Source organism: Talpa europaea (assembly GCF_964194135.1).
Source record: "Talpa europaea genome assembly, chromosome: 12".
Taxonomy (NCBI): Eukaryota; Metazoa; Chordata; class Mammalia; order Eulipotyphla; family Talpidae; genus Talpa; species Talpa europaea.
Window position 1 is genome coordinate 77,996,268 of NC_140079.1, and position 14,856 is coordinate 78,011,123.

Consider the following 14,856-nt stretch of genomic DNA (forward strand, 5'->3'; position numbering starts at 1 on the left):
GCCCCACTGATGGACTTTGTCCCAAACTCAGTTCTGTAAGAAGCATGTGTCTGCCAGTCTCTCTCTCTCTCTCTCTCTCTCTCTCTCTCTCTCTCTCTCTCTCTGTGTGTGTGTGAATGTGTATGAGTTTGTTTTACATATTTATCCATAGTTTAATTTTTAGATCTGCTTTCTGGCTTTGAGCTTAACAATCATGGTTAAAATTTTGTTTGCCCAAAAGACAAATACTGCGCAATTCCATTGTACAGTACTTAGGTCAGTCACATTAATAGAGACGGAAAACAGAATGGTGGTTGCTAGGGGGCTGGGAGGTGAGGGGGGTGGGGGGTTGTTTAATGGGGATAGAATTTCAGTTTTGCAAGACTAGAAGAGTTCTGGAGATGGGTTACACAACGGGAATGTACTTAGCACTATTGAACTGTGCACTTAAAAATGGTTCACACGGCACTTTTTATGCTATGTGCATTTACCACTATTGAAAAACCAGTTTGCAGTTGCTTGATCTACAGAAGATGAATATTTTCTGGGTTTAGAAGACCTAACAGTGAATGGATGGATGTATGGGATAGTTGTCAATATAAGAACATTGTGGGCACAGAGTATGAATCAGGAGCTAAGACGGGCCACTGATGTGGCTAGGATGATATTACAAAGGTGCTACAGATTTTAGTGTGGCCACATCCCAGAGGACATGTGGCCCTGAAGAGAGAAATACCTAGGTCCCAGCAGCCTGACTTTTGTGTTTAGCCAGAAGTTGCTGCCATGGACTGTTCTTCCTGGTTTCCAAGGCTACAGGACAGATCTCTGTTTTGAGGAGGGGACATTCAGTACACATTTATTTATATCCTACCAAGATATGTCAGGACCAAATTTTCCAATCAGGCCTTCTACCATTGGTTATTCCTGCAAAGTTGTATGAAAATTGTTTTGGTTTTAATAAGAGAAAGCTTTTCTTTTAATTCAGGGATAGTTTGAAAAACTATGAGTTCCATTCAAATGTATGTTGATACCTTCTGAAAAAAGGTGATACTAGAGGGCCTCCCTGGTGGCGCAGCAGGTTAAGACGCAACCTATGAAGCTGTCTGCAGCCACGGCAGTGTGTGTTCAATCTCCAGCCAGGGAGCTACCCATGTGGCGCAGCAGACCTCTCCTGACTTGCCTGCTGCTTCCCTCAGCAGTATATTTCGGTCAATCTGCCTGTTCTGTTCCCCGCTGTCTCTGGTGAATCCTCTCACCCCCACCCCCACACCTCCAGCCTACATCCCAGTTCTTCTATGCAAAAAAAAAAAAAAAAAAAAAACTTTAAAAAGGAAAATACCTGAAACAGTCACCTTGGAAGAGTACTAATGAGTACCTTACTAATGAGTACCTCGGACTTGAAACTAACCCAAAACTGCTAATATTTTCATTATAGAGGCTTAAGAAACTCAGTCACAACAAATAAAGTACTTAAAATTAGCTTTTAAAAAAACTGAATTTAAACATCATTTAGCAAAGAGATGGGTAGGCACAGAAGAGAGAAAACAGGAAGGAGTCAAAGTTATGTGTTGTAGAAGCCATGTACTGAAATGTGTCTTGGGTTATTTGTGCATTTATTTAGCGTGTCCTTATAATTATATTAGATTAAAGAGGATATAATTATTCAATGTTGAATAACCCTATAAAGATGCATGTTAATATACTTCTCTAAGGCCAGAAGGAAAGTATGTCCATTTAACTCAGTGAGGTCAGGCCAGCTTCAGACCTCCAGGGACCAGCGAGGTTGAATTTGAAGCAACTGTTTAATAGATTCATTTAAGCAAAAGCTCTCTTTCTTGGCTGGCGATGTCCTCAGCAAGTAAACCATGTGACCACTCAGGCTGAGGCAGCGGCCCTTCAAGGACATCCAGAGGGTGCATGAAGTAAAAGCTTCAGGTCCACACCCTGCTCCAGAGGGACTGCGGCAATTTGGCCTGGGGTGGGGTGAGGGTTCCCTGGTGATTCTGATGTGCCGCCAGGGAGGAGAAGCAGCCAAGAACTGACTGACAAGAAGATAATGACTTTGGTTTTACTTCCATTGTCTTTCTCCTCAGGGAGAGAGGCAAAGGAGAAAAAAAGCCTGTGGGTAAAAATATTTTAGTGACCCGATACCTGCTGTAACTCCAGCTAAAGAGCACAGCACTTAGAGAGTTTTTAAAGTATTTTCAAGGACATTCTGGTTCTCACCTTTGCACCAAGCCATCCAGTGAACAGGTATTGTTGTCATTATGTTTATGGTTGAAAACACTGACTTAGAGAGATCAGGTGAGGGGCCCAGCTGCTGAGAGGCGGAGTTAGGGCTCAGACTGGCCTAATCCATCTGCCCCTTTGTTCAGACTTGGAAACAATTCCCTTCTGTGAGAGCTCATCCTTTCTATTTTCTATTCTGTGTGGCACGTCAGCTAGCTTGATTCTTCTTTTTATTACTTACCATGTAAGTTGAGATCAGTGTTATTTCTGACAACATAGAAATTAACAGGGCAGCCAGCCCATAGCTGGAAAGTAAAGGACACACTCAGTGGGTCCTGAAGCTTGAAATGCTTCCAGATGCCAACATTGCTGACTGCTTGCTTCCCTTTGTTTGGCAGGGCTCAAATTAAATACCGCTTTCCAGTAGCTGGGGAGGGAATTGAATTTTGGATCTTTCATTAGACCCTGCGCAAATGACCTTGGAAGACCCTCGATGGCGTTGCTTGGTGGAAAATAGTGACACTTGAAAAACAGGTTCAAGTTTTAAATCCAAGGATTTTAAAATCATAGATTAATTTAAAGACAGGCAGCATTCACTTGTATAAAAGAGGTCTCTTTAGTGGCAAAACAAATATTTGTTGTTTAATTTCAAGTAAGATCATTTTCCACAACTACTTGAAGAACTGCTGCCACCTCATGGAAAAATTTTATAAACTTCCAGTTTAGTCAAGAATCCATATTGGCTGTCTTCTGAGGTGTTCCCTAGCTGCCCCTAATGTGTCAAGTTCCCTCTGACTGAAATCCCCGGGAATCTCTGCCCTGCAAACTACAGTTTTCATATCATTGTGAGTCAGTCTGAAAGTGGTTGGCTATCATCGAAACAATGTGATTAGAAATCAAGAAGTAACATTTCTAATTTTTTTTAAGATTTATTTTTTATTTATACAATAGCTAGGGTACAGGCTACAGGCGCGGGAGGGTGAGAGGATTCACCAGAGACAGAGTGGGGAGCAGAACAGGCAGACAGACCAAAGACACTGCTGAGGGGAGCAGCGGGCGAGGCAGGAGAGGTCTGCTGTGCCATGTGGGGATCTCCCTGGCTGGCCAGGAATCAAACCCACATTGCAGAGGCTGCGGACAACTTCATAGGGCTGTGCTCAACATGCTGCACCACCGGGGAGGCCCCAAGAAGTAACATTTCTTTTAAACAAATTTATATGTAAAAATGGTTTCATTTTTAAGTAAATATTATTTTGGAGGCCATTGAAATGAGCAAGGAGGACACAGAGATTAAGAAAATGGTTCTTGGGCCTCCCTAGTAGCACAAGGGGTTAAGTCTCAGTACTACAAAGTTATTGGCAGCCACTGGAGCACAAGTTCAATCCCCGGCCAGAGAGCTGACCCACATGGCACAGCAGACCTCTCCTGTCTCGCCCACTGCTCCCCTCAGCAGTGTATTTCAGTGGATCCGCCTGTTCTGCTCTCCACTCTGTCTCTGGTGAATCCTCTCACCCCTTCCTCTCTCCTGTACCCTAGTTTTGTATGCACAAATAAATAAATCTTAAAAAAAAAAAGGAGAAAAAAGTCACCTGCATACATGTGTGTAATTAGTTATAGGAACATGGAGTATAGTTCTCCTCAAGTGTTTAGATCAGGTCTTCCCAAGATGTGTCACTTTGGCATGGATTATCCTCTGAGCTGAGGTTATTGGAAGCCACACAGATTCATGGGGAAATTTCATTGTTCCTGTAACAACTAGAAGAAAGAAAATTCGGGTGTTATCCAGAATTAGAATTTCTACTAGAATAAACTTTTTGTGGGAGAAACCTCTCTTTATGGTAGGGGACACAGTTAGAGCATCTGGTTTTCATCATATGAGTCACCCTCTCCTCATCACATGAGGGCCCCTTTTCTTTCCCCCTACCCCATTCTTAGTTCAGGATATATACCCTCATTTTGCCCCACTGGCTTTAGAAAAGACATAGTAGATGGCTCCATAAGTATATAAATTTGTTCTTCTTTCCTACAAATTGGTGTAATGTTAATTTATTGTTTGACCAACCAGAGAACCCAAAGGAGTCGGGGGAAATTTCTACTCCTCCTGGACAAGCAGAAAGATGCTAAAAAATCCATAGCTCACCACTGTCACTGACGGTTAATAACAGGCATAAGATTGGAGATAAAGGAGAGACTACAAAGTTTTATTTTTAGTCTATGCTGTTTTCATTGTTACAGCAAACATCTGTTAATTTCATGATAAAATATAACAATGTCTAAAAATCATAGAAAAAGAGAGGAAGAAAGAAAAAGAGTACCAAGCATTCTGGAATTTCCCGTCATCACTCAGCCAGTTCAGGCTCAAAGCAAGCTGGGCCCATGACTGGGTCAGTACAGATTGTGGGGGGCAGCCAGGCATGGGGAGGCAGAAGAAATGGAAGATGTGTTAGTACACTGCAGTTTGAGCCACCACTATCAGCTTCAGGGTTATTTTGAAGGCCTTGGTGTGAAAGGCCTTGGTGTGAGTCTCACCAGCCTAACTTGCAAATATCCAGGAGACTCTCAGCACTCCGGCTGGAGAGAGGAGGCCCAGAGGGCAGATGCAGGCTGGCAGAGCAGGAAAGGGACTCAAGCCGCATGGCAGCAGCTCTGACCTGTGGTGTACCATGGCTGTGGCATGTAATGCTGTCCCAGGCTCCCCAACAGTGGATCCTCGCTTGCATGACCAGGGCTGTTACCCTCCCTGCTCCTGGGGCCTGGGTCTGTTTTTGGACACCACCCTCCCACCACCTTCCCCCACCGTGTGTGGGGCTAAGCGGGGCTGGGGCACACAGGAGCCAGGTGTCTGGCCGGGATCGCAAACAAATTGTGCAGCTGGCTGTTCACATGACCTACAGTTTCTCAGTCAGCAGCTCTTCACTTCCTGAGGTCTACTTGGCACCCACTCTGTGCTGCCAAGGGTGGGGGTGGGGCGACAGCTCTGTGATCCTGGACCTGCCTCCCCCACCACTGCCTCTTGCTCTTGCTCCCATTTCCTCTGCTGTAGCAGCCAGGGACTTCCTGTCCTCTCTGGCTGGCTGAGCAACTTCCTCATTTGTCTCTCAATATGCAGCAGGTGTCTGGATTGCTTCTGCCCTTGGAAACACAGGCAGGCTGGGACCAAGCCCAGGGCCTCTGGGATTGTTCGAAGGTGCCGCCCAGCTCGGTTTGACAGGGCCCAGCTAGGTTCTGAGCGCTAGTGGAGGAAAGCAGTCATTTTCCTGAACCTGGGCTGACCCATCGGCTTCTTCCTTCTCTCTCCCTCTCTCAAAGGCCTTTTCTTTGCAGATAACAGAGTCCTGGCTCCTAAAGTAGCTTTGCCAGAAAAACACAGGAAGCACAGTTCAATTTGCATTTCAGATGAACAACAAATAATTTTTTAGGGTATGTTGTATCCCAAATTTTGCATGGAACATACTCATACTAAAGAATTATCTGTAGTTTATCTGAAATACACAATGAACTGAGCATCCTGTATTTTTACATGCTAAATCTGGCAAAATAATCTTAAGATGGCTCAGCTTTCAAAGTTCTAATCAGGAAAGAGGAAAGAGAAGCTGAGAGAGAACAAAAGCAGAGAAAACAACTCCCTGTGAAAAGAGAATGTGTGTGATTCAACTGCTGCCTCTCCTCCGGGACCTCCTCCTGTAGGCCCAGAAGCTGATGCCCTGGAGGGAGGGCCAGGCTGGGGGGCAGCAACCAATGCCAACCCTGACTCATTTGCCAATTTCCTGTGCATTGCCATGGGCAGTGATGGGGTCTCCCTAGGCACATGTGAAGCTGGCATCTGTGGCCTCAAGCTCTCATCATTTATCACATTTGTCTCGAGCACCCCCAGAGTGGACCAGACCCAGGCCTGGGAGAGGGGTGCATCCTCTGGGCCCATGAGCAACTGGCCAGTAATTGGACTGTACAGAATAGAGACATGAAAACAGATCCCCAGATAGTATTTCTGCTTCCCTCCTTCGGCCAGAGAGATACTCAAATCCCCAACCCCGGGCCCTGCACCTGCCCTCTTCCTGGTGCCAGGGGCCTCTCAGGGCACTGCAGGAGCTGCCAACCAGTGGATCAGCTTGATGGCACTTCTTGTAGTACCCAGCAGTGCACTGCCATCATGGACACAAGGTCTCTATGTAGCCACACCTCCACCCCCCAAAAGGGTTGGGGTGAGCTTCTTGAGTGCCAGGGTGCTCTGGGGGCACTAACTTTCCCTGGACCAGCCAGGTTAGGTTGGATGGAGGCAAGTTTGGATCTCCTAGATGCCCACCTGTCGTGTTCAGGGCTTCAGAGCACCTGAGGGAGCCAGAAGCAAGACTGAGGTAGGAGTCTTTGAATGTGTGGAGCCTGTTTTGTGGGAAAGAGACTCTTGTGTCTAAGCTGCCATGTGGAGATTTCTAGGTAAAAAATAAAGTTTTCCAGCAACAATGGAGAGACAAGAGATGATCTGTTGATAGGAACAGCAGAGGTCTATTTGAAGGCTTTCTGCCCACCAGTCAAGGACAGACAAATGGACTTGGGAGCCGATCCTAAAGTGTCAGCACAAATGATCTAACCTTAAACAGCTTTCTTCCCAATCCTTTATATCTTTTTTTTTTTAATAGAGGCATGTTTTTATTTATTTATTTGTTTGTTTGTTTGTTTGTTTGTTTTGTTTATACATGCACTGGGTACAGTCAGAAGCGCGGGAGGGTGAGAGAATTCACCAGAGTCAGAGCGGGGAGCAGAGCAGGCAGAAGGACCGAAGCACACTGCTGAGGGGAGCAGAGGGCGGCAGGAGAGGTCTGCGCGCCATGTGGGACCCTCCTCCGGTGGCCGGGGAGCAGCCAGGGATCGAACCAGCACCACAGAGGCCGCGGGCAGCTTCGCAACCCAGCGCTCAACCGTTGCGCCACCAGGGAGGCCCTCTTCCCATACCTTGGGACTTATCCTTGGTTGTGACCCAAATCATGATTCCTGCGTGGTGATGTTATGGCCTGCATATTTTTCAAGTTAACAAATGGCAGGCTGAGGATGGAATAGTCAGTACTACTTGCTAGAACGAATGGTGAGAAAAATGGAAGGCAGGAAATTTGACCAAGAAATTCTCAGACACCAGCTGGATGTCCTGCAATTTAACGCGATTCTGACACTATATACCTAAAGGTAGTGTCAGATCACATAGGTTATGTTACAGGGGAAGCAGGGGTGATACAGCTTATGAGAACTTACCCATGCACTTGAGAACTTGGGACAACACCCAAATGCAGGCACTCAGACAGAGATCAAATAAAGGTTTATTTGGGGGCCTCCCTGGTGGCATAAGGGGTTAAGTCGCAGCACTATGAAGCTATCTGCAGCCACTGTAGCACGAGTTTGATCCCTGGCCAAGGAGCTACCCACATGGCACAGCAAACATCTCCTGTCTTGTCTGCTCCTCCCCTCAGCAGTGTACTTCAGTCGATCTGCCTGTTCTGTTCCCCACTCTGTCTCTGGTGAATCCTCTCATCCTCCCACCCCATACTTCTCACCTACACCCCAACTCTTCTATAAATAAATAAATAAATAAAATCTTTAAAAAAAGAAATATGAATGAATGGTTAGATGAAAAAATACATTGCCAAGGTCAGAGGGTCCAAGCACAGGAGCATTTGGGGTACATCTTCTGGGCATTTCTTGGTGTAGGAAAACCCCCACACAGTTGGGTGACCAAAAGTATAGGGTGTTAGAGTAGAGGAGAAACACAAAAGAGTTGTTCCTTTTCACCCAACAATTCTACTCTTGTTCACCAACGTGGAAGCTTTTTGAACCCACTGTAGGGATTTTTATGGAGGCTTCATTATGTAGGTGAGATTGATTACATGGTAGATCACTGGTGATTAGCTTATACCCCAGCCCTCCAACTACATGGCTGGTTTCCCTGGCAACCAGGCCCTCGAAAGGGGCTTTCCAGAGTCATTTCATTAATATAAACTCAGAAGTTATTTAAAGGGCTTGTTAGAAATAATAAAAGACACCTTTATGTCTCTTATCACGTAGCAAATTCCAAGGATGTTAGGAACTATGTGTCAAGGTTGCACCAGAGCTGCTGCAGGTGAAGACTAAAATAGATATTTCTTATTATGGGCCATATTTAATTCTATGTTTAGCTTTTTGAGAAACTACCAATTATTCCCCATTCTCACACCATGATACATTCCTACCAGCAATGCATGAAAGTCCCAATTTCCCACATCCTCACCAACACTTGTTATTTTCCTTTTTATTTTTTTTTAAGATTTATTTATACATAGAACTGGGGTATAGACCAGAGGTGTGGGGGATGAGAGGATTCACCAGAGACAGAGTGGGGAGCAAAACAGGCAGATCTACTGAAACACACTGCTGAGGGGAGCAGCGGGCAAGACAGGAGAGGTCTGCTGCGCCATGTGGGTAGCTCCCTGGCTGGGGATCAAACTCCTGCCGTAATGGTGCTGAGACTTAACCCCATGGCCACCAGCGAGGCCCCTATTTTCAAGAGTAGCCATCCTACTAGGTGTGAAGTGAAATCTCACTGTAGTTTTGACTAATGATGTTGAACATCTTTTCATGTGCTTCATGTGCTGATTGGTTATTTGTACATCCTTCACCCACTTTTTAATTGGGTTGTGGGTTTTTTTTTTGTTATCAAGTGGTAGGTGCTCTTTATATCCTCCACACAGCAGCCAGAGTGATTAAAAAATAATAAATTAGATCATATCACTCCCTGACTAAAACTCTTAATTGTTGCTTTAAAAAAAGGATGTGAACAGATATTTTTCCAAAGAAGACAGACATGGCCAACAGGAACATGAAAAGTTGCTCAACATCACTAATCATCAGAGAATGAAAATCAAAACCATAAGAGATGACCACCTCACACCTGTTAGAATGACTTATCAAACACATAAAAGATAACAAATGTTGGTGAGGATGTGGAGAAAAGGGAACTTTGTGCACTGTTGGTGGGAATATAAATTGGGCTGCCAGCAGCCTCCCTGGTGGTGCAGGGGTTAAGTCTCAGCCCTATCAAACTACTGGCAGCCACTGCAGCATGAGTTTGATCCCTGGCCAAGGAGCTGACCCACATGGTGCAGCAGCCCTCTCCTGTCTTGTCCGCTGCTTCCCTCAGAGTGTATTTCAGTAAATCCACCTGTTCTGCTCCCCACTCTGTCTCTGGTTAATCCTCTCACCGGCCCCCTCCTCCGCACCTCTGACCTACACCCTAGCTCTTGTAATCATAAATAAATAAAATAAATCTTTAACAAAATAAATAAATTGGTGCAGCCACTGTGGGAAACAGCAGGGAGTTTCCTCAAAACATTAAACATAGAAACATCACATGACGCAGCAATTCCACTCTGGGTATTTATCTGAAGAAGATGAAGTCACTAAAAGATATCTGCACCCCCATGTTCACTGCAGCATTATCTACAATAATGAAGACATGGAAACAACCTAAGTGTCCATATGGATGAATAAAGAAAATGGATGCACACACAGCCACACACAGTGGAATATTATTTAGCTATAAAAAGAAAATCCTGCCATTTTGCAACAACATGGATGGACCGTGAGAGCATTATGCTAAGTGAAATAAGTCAGAGGAAAAAAATAGCTATGGTATCACTTGTATGTGGAAACTTAAAAAAAAAAAACTCACAGATATGGAAAACAGATCAGTGGTTGACAGAGGGAGGGGGATGGGTGGACAAAAATGGATGAAGGAGTCCAAAGATATAAACTTCTGGTTATAGAATAAATACATCCTAGATTTAATGACTAGATGGTGCAAAGCAAAGAAGGCTTTGAGTGTACTTGCTGATTTCCTGAGCAAGGAAGGCCTGGATCACAGAGGCTGCATACCCTGACATCTGGAAGACCAAAGAAAAGAAAGAGACATTCTTTTTGCTGGGAGATATTAAGGAGCTATTAACAGCTTGTGTTTTAGGCCATGTGTTCAATGAGCTGTTTTTCAGGGCACAATAGCACATTGTGTTGAGTTCCCTGGGAACACCTGCTGGGCCTGGGCATCGCACAGAGAGGCCCTTTCCACTGGATCAGAAAGCAGGACAGACTCTTGTCTGCAGAGAAAAGAGGAAGAGCCAGTCAGGCAAAGGCAGGGGCAGAGGCGTGGAAGTGGGAGAGGCTCGAGAATGTTGTGAGAACATGGTTTGGCTGCAGCCCCACGCACCCTGGGAGATACAGGAGAGAGTTGTTGGGGGCTGGGCATCTGATGCCAGAGTGAGGCCTGCGGGTTTCCTCTGAAAGGCAGCAGAGGCCAGCAGGGTTATGAGCAAGCAGGGATGGGCAAGTCAGAGCTGTGGGCGAGGACAGCTCTTCACTGCTGCATCTTTTTCAGATGCCAATTTCTTAGTATCTGTGAGCCAAGCACTGTGCTATAATTGGGGATTGTGGCGACATCTCTAATTAACAGGTTTTACAATGTGTGTGTGTGTCTGTATGTCTCCGTGTATATGTCTATGTATGTCTGTGCAAATGTCTAAGTATGAGTGTAGATGTGTGAGTGTGTATCGAGTGAATGAGCATGTGTGAGTAAGAGTGACTCTGTGTAAGAGTGTGTGTGTGTGTGTGTGTGTGTGTGTGTTCTTCTGAGCCTTCCAGTTGGGCCGTCTATTGATAGCCCTTTTCTGTGGACTGAGCAGAGTGTGTTCTGAGCAAACCTGAATTAACTAGTACTTCTTTTCGATTCAAATATACTTCAGCCTGCAAGTTGCACACGGCTTTTCCATTGCAGCCAGGAAGGGCAGCTGCATACAGGAGCAACCTTGGCTGTGTTTGGTGACCTGTCTGACTCAGGTGGCCCTAGCTTTGGATCCTGGCTTGGTGATTAGTTTATCCTGGTTGTGTAACCCCGGATATAGCCCTTGATCTTTCTGAAGCTCTGATTCTGCATCTGTAAAGGGAAGAAGTAATATTTACTTTGCAGGGCTGTGAGGATTACCAGTGCACACAAAAGCTCTTGCGTAATGACTGACACTGTAGACATCTGGTTTACAGTAGTGTTACTATTACCTGCACAAGGGCAAGCAAGGCAGAGTGTTTTGGGTATCTTTTGTACAGCCTCCTTTGACTCTTCCGGCATCTAGTTTGCCTTGGGTTTCTTTTCCTGCAACTTAGGTGTGCTGTTTCAGGGACACTGATGTTGGAATAGAGAGTTTTTGGAGTTCAAATACTTGACTGCAAAAATAAAGCAAGTTTTAATCGTTTAATAGGCAGATGCATTTGTCATGGTCCCCCCACCACCACCATAGAGGATTCTGGGGTTGGGGGCAAGGTTATTGGAATCATTGTGGATGGAGGATTTAGAGTGAGGGGTTTTCCAATGGCAGAGTCTGGAGAAGACACACAAAAATGGGGTTTTGCAAAGAGAAGGAAAAGGAAGCAGAACAGGTCATTGGCCTTGGACCTCAGGTGACGGAAGGAGAATATGTATTTTCTGTCTGCCACATCTTTGCATCATCTAGTGACACTTTTGTCCATGTCACCGATCTTTCTGGCAAGGAAACCAGTTACTGGTGGGGTGAAGGTGAAGGCTGATTGAGATGAATCTTCTTCATAGGCTGCCATGTTGGCCGCCCAGGTTGTGGCCCAGAAGGCCAAGGAATGGGACATCATGGCCCTCCACATCAAACTCCGGGCCACAGAGGAGGTCGGAACAAGATGCTGAATCTGGGTCCATTCAGCTCTCAGAACCCTCACTGGCTCAGGAATGAAGATCCTGTTATAGGGCAGGCCCAATATTGAACAGGTTGCCTGTCTGTGGGTCCTCACCCGCGCGCTTAAAAGGGACTTATTAATACTCCACTATAGGCATACATAAAAGATTAATAAAAGGGAATACAAGGGAAAAGGAAATAAGGAAAATGTACAACTCAGGGAGAAAATAGGGAAATAAAATCTTAAATGTGTCCTACCCGATCCGACAACCTGGAAACCCAAAAAACACTCTCCGAGCTGGCCGGAGGCTGCGAGCTGGCGGAGAGCCAAAATGGGGGACCCCTCCAAAGCCCACATGTCTGGCTTTATACCCACCTGGCTGCTTAACCCCACCCTCAGGTCCCAGCCACCTTCCCTTTGGTGGGGATGGGATTTGGAGTTCCCAGTGTTTTTGGCTTTGGCCTGGGGTGGGGGTGGAGTCCACAAAGCCTGTATGGAATTAGCTTTAGGACATCCTTTTCCCCCTAACAATCCCACAGATTGAAGATGTCACCCCCATCCTCTCTGTACTACCAGCAAGAAGGGAGGGGGGGGAGATCACCATCTGTGAACAATACTCCTCAAACTACTGTTTTCTGTTCAAATAAATTGTCTACATGTAAGCCAAAAAATAAAAAGTAGCGTTGGAGGATCATACAGCATCTTTTCCTGGAGAGAGATTTAGTTGAGTCACGTATCCATGTGGCTTATATTTAGTGAGTAGCCCCTACATCTGGGGCACAGAGGTAGGTACTAGGGTCTGACAGTGGGCAGGATGGACTCCACTGCTGCTGTCATAGGCTTAAAGTAGGGGGAACCCAGAAAATAACTATCACACATAGTAGTAATAACACTTTTTAAAAAGGAGATGAAATGTTTAAATTATGAGATGTGAGGGGAGCTGTTTTAGATGGGGTTTTGGGAAAGATCTCTTTAAGGAGGGGGCATTTCAGTGAAAGGTAAACAGGAAGGAGCTACCTGGCAGAGCTGGGAAGGAGGGGAGGCCCCTTTGTAGAACTAAAAGCAGGGGCCTCCACCCCCGTGTGATAGAAAGGTGGCGCTGTGGAGATGCCCAGATGAGATTAGTTTGGGGCAGGAGCCAAACCACCCAGTTGTAATGGCAGGAGGACAGGGAGCAGGATCTCTGTGACCAGAGCAGACGGGTAAAGGAGAGAGTTCTGGAGCCCTTGGTGGCTTTTCAGGCTTTTATTGGGATTTACCAGGTACACAGCAGGCAGGGGTGCTGAGAGGGGCGGGAGGCTGGCAGGCCTCCCAGCCCCCAGCAAGTCTTCACTCTATCTGGGCTCGCTGGCGTCGTCTCACATTCTCTCTGCTTCTCTCTCTGCTTGTGGTTCTGCTCTCCTGGCGTCCTCCGTGACGCCGCCCTTATAGGCCCAGTCTCTCAGCCCAGGTGAATCCCATCTACCCATGCCCACACCCTGCTCCAGGTGCCCACCATCAGGCAAGCATTCAGGACCGCAGGGATCCATCATTAATCCTAATGGCGGGAGGGCAGAAAAGCCTGATGCTTTTTCACTTACCCTACACCAGTTTTAAGAGTTGTTGGGTCCTTGTCATCCACAGCTCAGTTCTACCCACATTTCCCACTTCTGGGTCCTTAAACCCTGACCATCCAGAACCGTGGTCAGGCAGAGAGCTGCTACGCGAGAGACATTTACCCTGAGACCCACCGGGTTTTGGGCCAACTTCTCTACTGTTGCCTCAGTTTTCCCCACTGAGAAATAGTTAGGTCATTTGCCCCCAAACATCCACTTTCCACTGAGCCACCACCTGAGGCTTAAACAAGAAGCTGCCATCTCTGAGCAACTTTTTTCCTCTTCACCTCCTGGACCAGGTGGGAGGAAGAACTTGCACCTTGTGGGGGTGAGGTGGGTCCGTAGCCACCACTAATAAAACATTGATTCCCTAATAAAAGAGATCCGACGGGTTTTTGGTGAAGTTCCGGGTTTTTTGAGAAGTCCCGGGCGCTGGAGCTCAGGATCACATGTCTCATTTTAGCGGGAACGCAGGCACCTGGGCGGTAGGGCGGCTGGCCATGGGGGAGCAGGTGTGGCAGAGCAAGCAAGCGAGCTGGGGGCCCCTTCCTCCGCCCCTCTTTCCGCCTCCCGCTAGCTTTGTTCCTGTGCTGATTATTGCTTTATTACTGTTTTCAGTCAGATATAATTCCGGCATTTTCTATAATCTTGATCTTTTCATTGATACCAGATTTTTATACAAAGATTTGTATATAAAATGATTATGTACCCACCAGAATACATTCCCCAGTAATTAGAACGTTTAAAATGCAACTAACACTCCTTCCCCACATTCCTCATTTATTACTTCTGAAAGTGTTTTGTGATTTTTGGGGGGATGTGTTTACAAATCCAATAACAATTCTCATCTAGAGTTGCAAAACACGAAGCCATTTTGAACCCAGACAGATGGCAGCTAAATGAAGTTTAATTAAAGAATGAGTGCTTTGAATCAAATCACTTTAAAAAGTACAGTACACTGAGATTCTGGAGAGGTTGCATAAACAGCATCTGGGCTCATCTGCAGAAAGCAGGGCCTGTTTGCAGGAAATACCCAGGAAGTCATCCCCATCTGATCAGGGGCTGAGCAGACACAGCGTGGGGCAAAGCGAGCGGGGTGGGTGGTCAGTGGGCCCCAAGTGCGTCCTCTGCCCTCTGCTCGGACACACCTCCCAAAGCCCAGAGCCCCTGAGACAGGAGGGAAAACTGACTCAGGAAAGCTCCTGCTTCAAAAGTTTTGACTGCGGGGCAGGGCGTCCCCCTTCAGCCTTTATGGAAGTATTATAGGACAGCCCCGATATTGAACGGGTTCCTGGCTGTGGATCCTCACCCGCGCGCTTAAAAGGGACTTATTAATACTCCA